Source organism: Crinia signifera, chromosome 3, assembly GCF_055691185.1.
Source record: "Crinia signifera chromosome 3, ASM5569118v1, whole genome shotgun sequence".
Classification (NCBI taxonomy): Eukaryota; Metazoa; Chordata; class Amphibia; order Anura; family Myobatrachidae; genus Crinia; species Crinia signifera.
The window spans coordinates 162,095,601-162,110,200 of NC_139219.1; the positions used below are offsets into that span (position 1 = coordinate 162,095,601).

A 14,600-nucleotide genomic window follows, 5' to 3' on the forward strand; every position below is an offset into this window, starting at 1 on the left:
GACAAAGGTGGGTCGGTAGTGGTACAGGACATACAGGACTATATGGCTGAATGTATGAGACAGCTGACGGACATTGAGACCTACGAGGTCCTACAGAAAGATCCGACTGCTGACTACAAAAAAGAGTTGGACTCTTTGGTCAACAGGGCCATTGGGGATGGCATTATATCTGAGGAATTGGGCAAAGCATTGAGCAATGAGCATCCGATCACGCCCTTGCTCAATATGCTGCCTAAAGTTCATAAGAGCTTGGAGAAACCCCCTGGCAGACCCATTATCTCTGCCAGGGGGTCACTCTTCCAGCCAGTGTCCACATTTTTGGACGCCTTATTGAACCCTTGTGTACAGGCCACCAGATCCTATTTGAAGGACACTAACCATCTTTTGGAACTCTTGGGTGCCTTGGGGACCCTGCCCGATGATGTCATAATGTGTAGTGCGGATGTAGTAGGGCTCTACACATGCATCCCACACACAGAAGGAATGAGGGCAACGGCAAATTTGATTGCATCCAGCAGCATGTATAAGGGCCCACCGGGGTCTTTTTTCATGGAATTGTTATATTTGGTGTTAAATCGCAATTACTTCCTCTTTAACAACACTGTGTATAGACAACGGCTTGGCGTAGCGATGGGATCGAATGTGGCCCCATCCTACGCCAACGCCTATATGAATGAGGTTGACCAACAACTGATCTTTTTGGCCCCCTACGCAGACAAGGTCATGTTATATCGTAGGTACATCGACGACCTACTCATCTTTTGGAGGGGTAGTGTGGAGGAGTTGCAAAATGTTTTTGAGGCACACAATGCACAGAACCATCCGGTCAAACTGACCTATAACATGAGTAGCGAGGTCATCCGCTTTCTTGATGTTGAAATCAACTTAAGGAATGGTCTGATAGAAACATCTATGTATGTTAAAAACACCGACCGGAACACAATATTACGCCATGATAGTTGTCACCCGGTGGCCCTCCGTCGTGGCCTGCCTTACTCTCAGATGCTGAGAGTAAGGAGAATAACTAGTAATGAAGAAGCTGCCCAGGAGGCCCTGAACAACATGCAAACCAAATTTGAGGCAAGAGGCTATAATAAGAAGGAGCTGGCCCATATCAAAAACAAGGTATTAAATATCCCAAGAGCAACAGCACTTACCACCAAGGGGAGGAATAAGGATTTGGGCAATAGGATCCCATGGGTAACACAACATGCCGAGGGCAGTAGTGAAATCACCAGAAAAGTGAAGACCCTATGGCCAGTGATATCCACAGATAGGGACCTTAAAAGCCTTTATGATACCCGGATAATGCCTGCCTATAAAAGAGGCCGCAATCTGGCTGACCAATTGGTCAAAGCGGATGTGTCATCAATCACCAAGAACATCAAGCCCCCACATTTTTTGTCCCGCCCAAAGGGCTGTTTTAAGTGCACAGGGTGTGTCACCTGCAGCTCAATGCTGGCAGGCGACACAGTGAATCATCCCCACACCGGCCGCAAAATCCCCATCAGGCATTCTGTCACCTGTTCGAGCCGTTACATCATATACATTCTGTCTTGCCCATGTGGATTATACTACGTGGGCAAGACAGAATGTCAGTTCAAAGAAAGGATGGCCAACCACCGTCTGGCCATCAGACAAGCGTTGGCCACAGGGCGGAGTGACCAACCAGTGGCCAGGCACTGCTTGGACAAAAAACACAGCGTGGCCAGTATCAGGTCCAAAATCATCGACCAGGTACCGATGCCACCTAGGGGTGGCAATAGAAAAAAGATGCTCTTACAATTGGAGGCCAGGTGGATCCACAGGTTGGGAACACTCTCGCCCCGGGGACTTAATGAACAGCATGGGCTGTATCACTTTCTTTGAAAATGATATTAATCACTATATGATACAAAAAAGCCAATCACCATGGCCCACACATTACTCCCCACCAGACGAGATATGCAGTGACCACTGGGGCACAGGGATATATCTCTCTTTAGTATGAGGCACTATGTGCTTTCATTTATTATTTGTAAATCTTTAAAAGGTTTCCCTCTGCCCTGAAGGTCTCTTCACATACTCAGTCACTTCTGCAGATTTTTAACTTTTAATGTAATTTGTCATTTATGTATTTTCATTTTTTTCTATGACCATTGCGCACATGTGCAGTGATCATTTTATCACGTCATGGCATTTTGATGGTGCCTCTTAACTGGCTGATAGCAGCCTCTTAAATGTTTGTCAATTTTTTTTGCACGTATAAGATTTTTAAAGTTGTATGGCTTTGTATTCCCAGGTGCCATGGCAACCCCCCCTGCTGACTCCAGAACGAGGTCTGGTTCTCCAGCTGAACCGCGGCGTAGTGAGACGCCCGATGACGTCACCGGGAGCGTCTGGAGCTGGGCAGAGCGACGGCCTCCTGAATGGCGCCAAACGGGATATCACCGGCTAAGGGGAAGCGGAGCGTGACTAATTCACGGAAGACGCAGGTAAGGGGGCGGGTAGCCGCACGGCACGGGGGGAGGTTTTCTCACTGGTTGCACTATATATGTATGTTATTTGGTGTGTATTGTTGATCCCTGAGGACGGGCAGCACTTGCCCGAAACATGTCGGACGGACAATAAATATCACGTTTTCACGTTTTTCAAATCCGAGAGTGCCGCTTCTTTCCTGCATCCTATATATAGATATATATATATATCTATATAGATAGATACAGATGGAGCTGGCCTCTTCTTTACTGGCGCTGCGCCAGAATCTGGCGAAGAGGCGCCCCATCTGACTGAGACGCGCGTGCGTCTCAGTTTCCCGTCGGCCGGGGGACGGGAACCCGCTTCAGGGAGACAGACAGGGTTAGGGGGGGGGGGCGGCAAGGCGGCGTGGACCCCGTGCGAACCTCGGCGAGGCGGCGTCCCCTTACGGTGGCTGGGGAATCTTCCACCATCCCCTGCAAGAGCGAGACCCGCTCCATCTGTAGATAGATAGATAGATGGACAATGGAGGGGATCCGGCTCTACCTGTACAAACTTTCTGCACAGTGTCTCCACATCAGGTCATGAATAGAACAATGGGTGGTGGACGCAGCACTCCAAGCGACTTGTAAAAACTGCACTTCAGCGAGACATATTAAGACAATGTTTCATTGCCTCTTTAATGGGCAATTTCTTCAGGTCAATCAAACCTACAAACAAAGATACACCTACTTTATATACCCTGTGTGGGCGTCTTCCGGGTACGGGACCTCTCTCCCGGCCGGCCGGTGCTAGTGTCTGACGTCATCCATGTGTGCATCAGTGTGTGCTCCCATCACCATGGGAACCTATTGAAAATAATGGTGTATGCCGGTTACAGTATCTACATATATAAACATGTGTTACCCCTATCTAGGATGTACATATTATAGAATAACCTAATACACGCTACAATATAATTACATTGATGCCGTCCTGCATCTATATCATATGTCTGACGGCTCTATTAACCCTTACCGGATTGGAAGGGATAGCGGCACAAGGCATAGAATTACTGCTAGAAATATGTTACTTGTGCATACAGTAAGTCCAGGACTAATGGTGATGAATAAACAGGTAATATGGCAAACTGCAACAGTCTAAAAAATCAAAAATGCATATCTCCTAACGTGCATAGAGGAAAATATCTAGCAGAGAAGACCGAAAATAATGTGGAATTAAGAGGAAAGAATCTCACACTTTCCACCCTGTTTGTGGTTTTACCACAACGTTATTCTATAAAGGCATGTGTTTACAACCTTGCAGTGAGATACGTGAAAATATATGTATAAACATATGTCTACAAATCCCAGCACAAATTTATTATCTGTTCAACAACGTTATACTCCACTTATAAAGTCTTCAATTTCGTTTATGAGCCAATACGACTTATTTCTACCTCCTACATGAGCTCTAAACTATCCATTTGAATATTGTTATGATGATTTTTTAATTAAGACAGTATTATTATGACAGTGTATAATCAAACTTTAATTTATAAAAATTGTGATTTGAGGTTGTTATATTTTTTATATTTATAAACTGCTCTTTTATTGTTTCACATCCTCCGATATATGAAAACCTCTTGTAGAGGTGATCTTGACTGTCCATTTTTTATGTAAAATGATTTCTTAATCTGTTTATGTATTAATTATGTGTATGATATTTGTTTATGCTTTGTAGCTGATACCCCTGAGGAAGCCCCTTGTTGGGCAAAACGCGTCGGGTGAAAACAACACGTTTTGTCTAAAAAGACTTTTAATAAAGAGAATAACACCAAGTTATGGACATTGTTTAATATATTATGGACTGAAGTTGAGAAGTGCGCCACTCCACACTTGTTCATATATATATAGATAGATAGATGGATAGATAGATAGATTTGTTGTACAGACCGGCACTCTTCCACAAGGGAGTGGGTACCTGGGTGCCTTCTGGAAAGATTGTGCAGGATACGATGAGCAAACAGGTGGCGGCACTCAACAGGGTTTGGTGAATAAGCAAAATCGTTTAGTGAAACATCGATGTTTTGGGGCTATCAACCACCCCCTTTTCAAGGTGTACAAACAGTGATATGTGTGCCGCTATTTAAGGGAGGATCTCCTGTTTTTATCACTGTTTGTACACCTTGAAAAAGGGGTGGTTGATAGCCCCGAAACGTCAGTTTTTCAGTAAACGATTTTGCTTATTCACCAAACCCTGTTGAGTGTCTCTGCCTGTTTTCTCGTCGTATTTTATTTATATATATATATATAGAGAGAGAGAGAGAGAGAGAGAGAGAATATCAAGAAAAAGGCTGGCACTCCGGGGTCTTTTGAAAACTTGCCATATTAATGGCAAAAACGACCAACGTTTCGGGGGGTGGTCCCCCTTTGTCAAGGTGCGTGGTGATAACAAGTTATCACCACGCACCTTGACAAAGGGGGACCACCCCCGAAACGTTGGTCGTTTTTGCCATTAATGTAGCACGTTTTCAAAAGACCCCGGAATGCCAGCCTTTTTCTTGATTCTCCATACTGACTTGTGGAAAGGCACCAGGGCAGCTGAATCGCAGCGGTGAGTGCCGGGCCGCACCAACCTGACGAGTGCCGCCTTCTTCCTGCCTCTACATTTGCTGCCCCTTGTGGACTTCAATTGGAGGGCACCGCAGCCCATTTCCAGCTACCAGTAAGCTGTATTATTTCCTATATTTATATGAGTGCCGGATCCTTGCTAGAGATATATATATATATATATATATATATATATATATATATATATATATAATATTCTACCAATTATAATCTCCCTGAAAATATTTTTTTAAAGTAGACAAGTATGGATACTATAGCCCTGTCTAACTGGCATTTAGCGGACTCCAGAGGTGATAGCCAGGGACGTGCGGTGAGGTTAGTGGTTGGTGGAGCCAGCGCCAACGGGCTCTGTGGGGAGTGCTGGGACCGGGTTGGTTCTGCGCTGACAGGCAGGTGTGGGAGCTGCCGCCTGCATAAGCAGCAGAGACCGGCAGAGCAGAAGCAACCTGGACCCGGTGCTCCCCACAAAGTCGGTTGGCGCTGGCTCCACCGAGCCGCAACCAGATTGCACTTAATATGCGATCTATCATAATTAGGCCCCATGGTGTCACAGATTTGCTATCCTATAGGGTCTCCAAGCACATGCCCTGCCAAGTCTACTGCAGCCCACAGGCGGCACATGAGTGATGACCGGGCACAGAGCGACTGCTTCAAGTGTGAATTACTAACTAGCAGAGCCTGGTGGCCACTACGACAGGCAGCAAGGAGACGGCATGGATGGATGGAATCCTGGCATGGTGAAAGGGGTGACTGTCAGCAGGGATTCTAGTTAGCAATCTGGGTGCAAGCTGACTCTGTACTGAGCATGCTAGTGACAATGTGGAAAATAATGTCACTGTCCGCTTTGAAGGGGTACATTGAGGCTGTCCCTGCTGTGCTATAACCTAATGGCCGCATTCTGGCTGGGGACAGAGTAGAACTGGGTACGTGTCTTAAGTTGCCAGATTCAGCTGGTCGCCTCTCTCCTTGTGGCTCCTGGTCACACTGCCTGTCCCCTCACCGCTATGCAGCTCCACCACCTCCGCGGTGTGTTGGTCGCTGCACCCGCTATGGTGCTGGACTAGGGGCATGATTCGATGAACAGTTACTCTTCTGGCGAGAGGGACTCGGCCCTGAGCTCCTGCCATCTCCTGCATGATGGCTGTGTCTGCCCCCCATCCCAGCTGCTCCCCTCTGGCTCTCTGCCCGCTGGTTTGTCCCAGCAGCGCTCCTCTTGTCCACACCTGCTGCTGTGCTCACTCCCCTTGTCTCCGGTTCTATCCCCTCCTCCCCTGGAGCTGAGCGGGGAGGAGGGCGCAGGCAGTGACATGACCAAAGGCTTCAGTGGGCAATTGCGGCGAGGATAAAGCAGGCAGAGAGGAGCCGGCGGGTGACAGTTGAACTTGCTGTTAGAAGCAATTAGCGGACCTCTGCCTGTAGAAACAGCACCTGTAGAGAGGTACCTCAGTAACAGCCAGAAACGTGCTTTCTGCCTATATGAAAGCACGCCCCTGTCACTGATCTGCCCAATCACATCTGCCTCAGTGATAGGGGCGTACTTTTATATAGGCAGAAAGCAAGTCCCTGTCTCTGAGGCACCTCTACAGGTGCCATTTCTTCAGCTATTTTGAATGGGCTTTTACAGCCCTGTGCTTGGTCCTGCCCGCTGCCCCCCCCACGGTTTTGGACCCTTAACATTGTCAGAGGGCTCTTGGTACCTCCTAAGCCAGTAAAACATTTTAAAAAAAGGGGGAGATAAAAATGTTAATAATAATAAAAAGCATACTTATAACACGTAATATGTGTCATAAGTATTTGTTTTGTATTATTTTATTATTTTGCTAATTAATGAAAGGGAAGGCAGTGCCTCCCCTGACTGCATGTCCCTGGTGATAGCTGTGCCCCTGCAATCTGGCCCTATGCTGTTTCGAGATAGAAACTACTTAAAAGACCACATTTACCAGCAGCCTCTTCTGTCTGGGACCAGACTAGACTAAACGATGTCTGCAGCTGCTTTCGTAAAGAGCAGCTACTCTGGCCAGAGTGTTGCAGGGAGATGGCATGCTACATGTGAGGAGGAGCAGGAGAACTTAGCTAGAAGATTCATAGACGGAAAGACGAGGATCAGGGCAAAAGCGAAGCTGGGACCTTTTTCTCAGCCTCCACCAAGGTGAGTACATATATACTTACTGGACCATTTGCATCCTTATTTTTAACTATTCATTTTATTTTCCAACAAATATCTTTTGACATTAGGGGCTTTACACCAAATATTAGTCCTGTTTTACATTTTCAGCTTTAACATGCTGAGAAGCGACCACTTGCAAAAGCTGTAAATGTAGCCCTTGGTAATTAAACTGCTGAAACTTTTCTAAAGGTGCCCATACACAGTGGTGTAGCTAAGTGCCACAGTGCCCGGAGCAAGAGCATGCTTCCCCCCCCCCCCCCCCCCCCCCCCTGATTTGTAGCAGGCCCACACCTCCCCCTGTATATTAATAATAATAATCTACAGGCTGCTCCCCCTGTATAATAATCCACAGGCTGCTCACCCTGTATAATAATACACCACAGGCTGCTCCCCCTGTTTAATAATACCCCACAGGCTGCTTCCCCACACCCCTAATGGAGGAATCTGTTTTGGGCTTTGAGAAGGAGGTTTAAGGTATTGTATAGGTGCAGGCAGACAGGATTTTGCAGTTCCGTGTTTTGACAGCATGAGGTATCCTGGTCAGGAGGGGTAAAGGGAATAGCCAGGGCTATTTTTCTGCAGGCTCCAGCAGGAACTGTGGCCCTTATTCTAGTTCACTCTTTTTGACAAAATATTTCTTAGATGGACAAAACCATGTGCACTGCAGGTGAGGCTGGTGTAAAACCCCACCCAAATCTAATTATCTCTGCACAAGTAACACCTGTCTCACCTGCAGTGCACATGGTTTTGTCCATCTATGAAATATTTTGTCAGAAAGAGTGAACTAGAATAAGGGCCACAGTTCCTGCTGGAGCCTGGAAGGATGCCACTTGCGGTGTGCGGCTCCGGCGCCTTGTCAACTGTTGGTGCCCGGAGCTGGCACTCCGCCGGCTCCACCCTAGCTACGCCACTGCCCATACACGGTGTGATAAAGTCTGTGCTGTTAGTACTAGATTGCATAGCACCTAGTACAAAAAGCATACAATATACTACAGAACCATGCATTTTGTACTAGATACGATGCAATCTAGTACTACAAGCACAGGCTGCACAGACTTTATGTGCTGTGTGATGGGATGTGCACGGGAGTGCTCATCTCATCGCACTGCCGTGTCGCACTGTGTATGGCATAGTTGCAAACTTTTGAGCTGCCCTCTCCGGGAGAGGGCAGCCAGCTCTGTCAGGCAGGGGGGCGGGGCCATTTCCAGGACTGGAAAAAGAGGCGGTCCGGGGGCGTGGCCACACAGATTATGCCCTGTTGGGGGCATGTCTACAGCGTCACAGCATTTTAGCCCCGCCCCCCGCCGTGCAATGCCGGTATTTCAGTCATTGCACTGCGGGGGCGGGGCTAAAATGCCGCGATCGCGGCATTTTACCTGCGGACCCCCCCCCCGCCGAGGGACACATCGTAGGAGCTGGGGGGGATATGCGGGAGGATTGCCACCCTTTCCGGGGGACCGGGAGGGGGACCCGATTTCCGGGACCCTCCCGGCCATTCCGGGAGGGTAGGCAACCCTGGTGTATGGGCACCTTAACACAGCAAAAACATTTCCTCCTCTCTTGTATAAAAATTGTGTGCAAAAAACGTGCATAAAAGCCTAATGTATGCTTTGGACACAAAAAATTGCTCTCAATAGACCATTGTAAGACAGCAGTTTGCTAGCAGTAGTGAAGGTCGCCTGTATATTTACCTGCCCTGCCCCCCCACCCCCTGATCACCCACAGTTAATACAACTTTCTATCTCACATTTGTCTTTCTCCTTGTTTCCAGCTGTGTTCTTTTCTCACTCTTCCCATCATCTACTATTTTATCTTAAAAGAATTTTGTTTACTACGGTATTTCTTTCATTGCTGGTGTTTTGCTGCCATCATGTGGTAATCTATAATACTACAAATGACTTGACTGCGCTGTTTAGAGCAGAGAAGGGAAGGGGGGACATGATAGAAAATTTCAAATATATCAAGGGTTTTAACAAGGTACAGGTGGGAGACATTCTTCACAGACAGAGGAGCAACAGAACACGAGGACATGCACTGAAACTAGATGGAGGAAGATTCAGGGGAAATTTGAGGAAGAATTACTTCACAGAAAGAGTAGTGGATAAGTGGAATAGTCTCCCATCAGAGGTGGTAGAGTTAAATAGAGTAGAGCAATTAAAACATGCTTGGGATAGGCATATTGTTATCCTTACAAAGAAATAAGGATAAAATATGGTTTGAGGTAACATGTTTAAAAAGGGGCAGACTAGATGGGCCAAGTGGTTCTTATCTGCTGTCAAATTCTATGTTTCTATGTCAGGAATGCCTTTTATTTTGGATTTTTTCTGTAGTTCTTCAACTTGTAACCAGCAGCAATCTTTCTACAAGCTTGCATTGTGCAGCTTTTCATTTTCCCACTGTCCCCTGTGTAAACTCCAAAACTTGGGGGTTATTCAGACATTGTGCAAATTTTCAGAGCCCTGCTATCAGGTAATTGCCACCCAGCCAAAAGGAAATCCCACCCTGTGCAATCAAAGAAAACACTACGCGTTTTCCCGGCGGCAAGTGATATCAGTGGCTTCCTCAGAACAAATTCGTTCTGAGGAAGCCACTCACATCACTTGTAGCTAGGGAAATGTGTCAACACCCGACTGACCAGTGGAGAGCATGGAAAGAAGCCCCCAAACCACTTCCAGATAAGGCTGCACTCTGGGACAGCACCAGCCAGAGGCGGAACTACCATTGGTGCAACAGGTGCATTGCACCGGGGCCCCTGAAGATTAAGGGGCCCACTTCTGCCACCCACTGCTGTGTGGCATATTGTGAACTTGCTTTGGAGTGGAATAGGAGGGCCCAAAAATGTCGTTTTGCACCTGGGCCAACCACTCGTAAGTTCCAACACACTGGCACCAGCAGCCGGGAAAAGGCACAGGAGAAGCTCACAGGCATCAGTGGACTGGTTCTAACACTCAGACAAGTGAAAGCAATAAGCATAAGTATAAGCTTTACTACTAAAAGTTGATTATGGATGGGTACTAACATGCATGCTATTAATCCAGTTGGTGTGAGAAAACAACAAAGCACAACTTCTTTACAATAACTAATCCAACTCTGCTGTGTTATTAACCCTCAAGCAGTGTCTGTAAAGAACATTTTGTACCAATACACTTTGACTATTACAACATTTCTGTGAGAAAACATTTAATCCATACTTCATATCCAACTACTAATTCATCTCAAGTTTCTGCTACTAATCCATTCCAGCTGCGAGAGAGCTGTGGAGAATATTAACATCTATTATATTAACCCTTGTTTGTATGATTGTTAGATATTGGCAATTAGCCTGACCCAAATGGGAGAATATTTTAGAAATTATTTTTTTAATGTTTTTTTTATCGGCCAGTGGATTAAATATATTGTAATTATCTTTATTGTTTATTCAATTTTGAATTGCTTCAATCTCAAGCAGCGCAGTCTTCATATTGGGGAGTATTCAATGCCATGGCGAGCGCATGGCTGCGAATCCTGTTTTTGATTCGCAGTGCACTCGCCATGATTTTTCACTCCCCTTCAATTCGCTGCCAGACGCCAGCCCACACTATTCAATGCGTCAGGGGCTCGCTGCCCCTGACGGCGAATAGTGTGAAGAGTGACGAATCCCCCTGCGCAGATGCTCCATGCCTGTCTGGAGTCTGCAGGGGGATGGGAGGGACTGGTGTCGCGGCGGGGGGGGGGGGGGCGCGCTGATGCAGGCGGGAGCCTCCGCACAGCCTGGGGACAGGTCCAGCAGCAGCTGTTCTCCGGCTCCAGCAGTCCCAGCGCTGAAATCACCGTGCTGTGGCTGCCAGAGCCAAAGGTATACTGCTGCTGGGGTCCCTGTTCTGAGGCTGTGCGGGGGCTCCCTGCGACATCAGTGAGCCCCCCGCTGGAGAATCTCAGCAGCAGGGGAAAAGTGCCATGGCGAAGGGGGCGGGCGAATGTGGCATGGCGGAGGGCGGGAGAGCACTTCAGTACGCACAGCTCCCCCGCCTCTGCTCACTGAAAGCAGCAGTGGCTGCTATCTGCAAAAGATTCAGGCTGCTGCTGCTGCTGGTCCCGTCCCTGTCAGCTTATCTCTCCCCCCTCCCGTCCCGTCCCCTCACCTCCCTCCCCTCACCTCACTTGCAGGGTGCTGCTGGGGTCGGAGCCGCTGCACTCACTGGTCCCGATCATCGGGATCAGTGTGCAGTGAATATATGAATATTAATGAGCGGCTCCGGCTCCCGGCCCCCTGCTGGCGAATGTTTAAAAAAAAAAAAATATATTGTTTAAAAAAATATATATATATATATTAAAAATATATTCATGTGCTGCAAGTATATGAATAAAAATAGCATGCCCCTTCATAGGAAAAATATTCTGATTTTTTAACACCAAAAAAAAAATTAAAAACGCTTTAATTTAAAAGATCACATTACAGTTCACCTAAAAAAGATGACGAATGCTAAACGGAGAATCATGGCGAATTTCAATGGAGAATACAGCACTCGAATTGAGCATTGAATACACTGTCAGCGAATTCCACTGAAAACCCCATTGAAAATCACAGGCGAATTGTGGAGAATCATTTTCGGCGAATCGGCAGACATTCGTGGTTCATTTATGGCGAATTGCCTCCATAGAATATGGCGAATTGTTTTTTCTAACAGAAAATTCGCCATTCAACCAGGGAATTGCCAGATTCACTGAAAAAAACGGCGAATCTGAGGCATGGAATACTGGCCATTGTCTTTGGTTGTTGGGCTGAGTATTCCTTTAAGACGGGTTGATATTCAAGGGAGAATATCAGGAAAGAAACTCCCGGGTGGGGCACTGCCTTCTATAATATAAACGTATCAGTCTAAAATATCAACTTTATTAATACTAAAATTGATCCTGTTAATGGATCAAGAGACGAACATGAGACGAGGACATACAGATAACATGAATATTCATGTTATCTGTATGTCCTCGTCTCATGTTCGTCTCTTGATCCATTAACAGGATCAATTTTAGTATTAATAAAGTTGATATTTTAGACTGATACGTTTATATTATAGAAGGCAGTGCCCCACCCGGGAGTTTCTTTCCTGATATTCTCCCTTGAATATCAACCCGTTTCCAATTGTACTTACCATACTCCCCGGGAGCACCTCCACAACGAGATTATAACATAATTTACTCACTCACATGTTGACTGGAGTTTAACCTTCTTACCTGCTAGCAAATTAGTCCTGTGCACCTGGCCCCCATCCCCTCCCCCTTTCCCCATTTTTATTCCTTTAAGACTGCAGCAGATTGAGATTGTAAACAGACCTACACTCAGTTATTCCTTTTTTTTTCCACACAGTGCTGTAAGCACATTAATAAAAATAGCATGCCCCTTCACATAATAAAATTCCTGATTTTTTTTACACCAAATTTAAAAAAAAACAACTTTATTTTAAAAGTTCACATTTCAGTGCACCATAAAAAACTGGAGAGTTTGCCCATAGAAAACAATCAGATTCTACTTATCATTTATCTAGCACCTTCTAGAACAGGGGTAACCAACTCCAGTCCTCGAGAGCTACCAACAGTTCATGTTTTTCAGCTCACCTCACAGGTAAACAGGTGCACTCCTTACTGACTGACACATTTTAAAAGATCCACAGGTGGAGCTAAATACTTCACTTGTGATTCTGTGAGGAGACCTGGAAAACGTTAACTGATGGTAGCTCTAGAGGACTGGAGTTGGCTACCCCTGTTCTAGTAGATAATGCTAGAATCTGAATTATTGCCATAGGCAACAACTCCACTTTAAAAAACCCACACACATACATTAGTAAATATACCCTATTGAGAATACAAAATCTATACAGTACTTAAGTAGACAGCAGAACAATTGCTCTTATGTTACTTAGGGGCAGATTTATTAAGCCTGGAGAAGAGATAAACTGGAGATAAAGCGGAGAAAAGGTAAAAGGAGATAAAGCACCAGCCAATCAACACCCAACTGTCTTTTTCAAACACAGCTGATTGGCTGGTGCTTTATCTCCTTTTACCTTTTCTCCGCTATATCTCCAGTTTATCTCTTCTCCAGGCTTAATAAATCTGCCCCTCTGTGATACTGTATGTATTAGTTTGATTTGGATTTCTCATGAACCTTTGTAATCACAGTACCCTGGCCACTGTGAGTGACTGTTGGCCAGGTTAGTGTAAACCTGCATTTTAAATTATATATTTTCTATAGATTCATAAATTACTATTCTAGTCATTTATTTAAAAATGTATTTAGATTAAATGACCCAGATCAGATACAGCAAGTAGATAATACTCGTACCTGGGTTTGACCAATCCAACCGTAATCCTTACTGTAACTCCAAATCCAAGTCAGAACTTAATTTTTTTTTTGAGAGATGATGGGGCCAAATGTAATATGGTGTGAGAATGAAAGTAAGAGATTTTGGAAAAGTTTTCCCATTTTTTTTAAAGCTGCAATCAATTACATGGCAAAATCAACTTGGTTTTTAATGTAAATGATTGCAGATTAAAAAAAATGTGAAATCTCACACTTTCTGATTCTCACATCCTATTACTTTTGGTCAATGATCTTCACCATACCCAGATAGACTACATAGAATCTGGCCTGAATCTTCCAAATTTTTCTGGAGACCATGTGGACCAGACAGAGGGGATACTAATACATTTTTTTGGTCTTGTCCTATCACAGTTTTGGACAGAGATTTTTGATTTAATCAAACACATTACCCCCTTTCTCCCTGAATTGTATTTCTACTGTACATTATTTCCCTCCCACTGTTTTAAATGAATATGTAAGTTATACGCCATATTCTTATAGTGACAAGGGCTGCTATAGCTCTATGTTGAAAAGAGTGGACCCCCCTCGTTTGCCCAAAATAATAGCTGCTGTTCACTGCAGCTATGAAATGGTGACTGTAGAATTTAAATATTCTCTAGCTTTAAACTCCCCTATGACCAAATGGCTATCTTGGTCGGATTATTAGATTTCCCATATAGCTCCTCAGATTGCTTTCAATGAAGTGGAATCACGTTAGATCTCCTTCACACTTTTATAGTTTACAACTCTCTACTCTCAAAGTTTAATTCGGCCTTTGAATTTTTCTCTGCTTCTACCCCTGAGATCCTACAACCAAGAAGTTTAAATCATGATTTCTGATTATAGACTTCTAAGTGACCTCATTAAGTATGTATTTTGCATCCTACTTTCCCCTTTATTTATTTATTTTCCTACGTTTCTTTTCTTGGTCCATTCTTGTTCCATTTTTCTGTTGATTGCAGACCTGATGTATTTGTGACATTGGGTACTTGTGTATTTTGGCGGCGCCCCCGATGTCCATCGGGCG

The 14,600-nt window shown here is 45.2% G+C and overlaps 1 protein-coding gene across 2 annotated transcripts in view; it reads left to right on the top strand.

Moving 5' to 3' along the window:
- The first annotated feature begins 6,897 nt into the window (after positions 1-6,897).
- The window catches only part of LOC146063923 (amine sulfotransferase-like), a 35,195-nt gene continuing 27,492 nt past the window's right edge, over positions 6,898-14,600 (top strand). Inside the window, exon 1 of one of the 2 annotated variants that reach the window (XM_083176839.1) lies at positions 6,898-7,218. The gene's annotated coding sequence lies outside the window, so the exon portion shown is untranslated. The remainder of the gene's footprint in view (positions 7,219-14,600) is intronic. The other variant, XM_083176838.1, reaches the window with a different exon arrangement.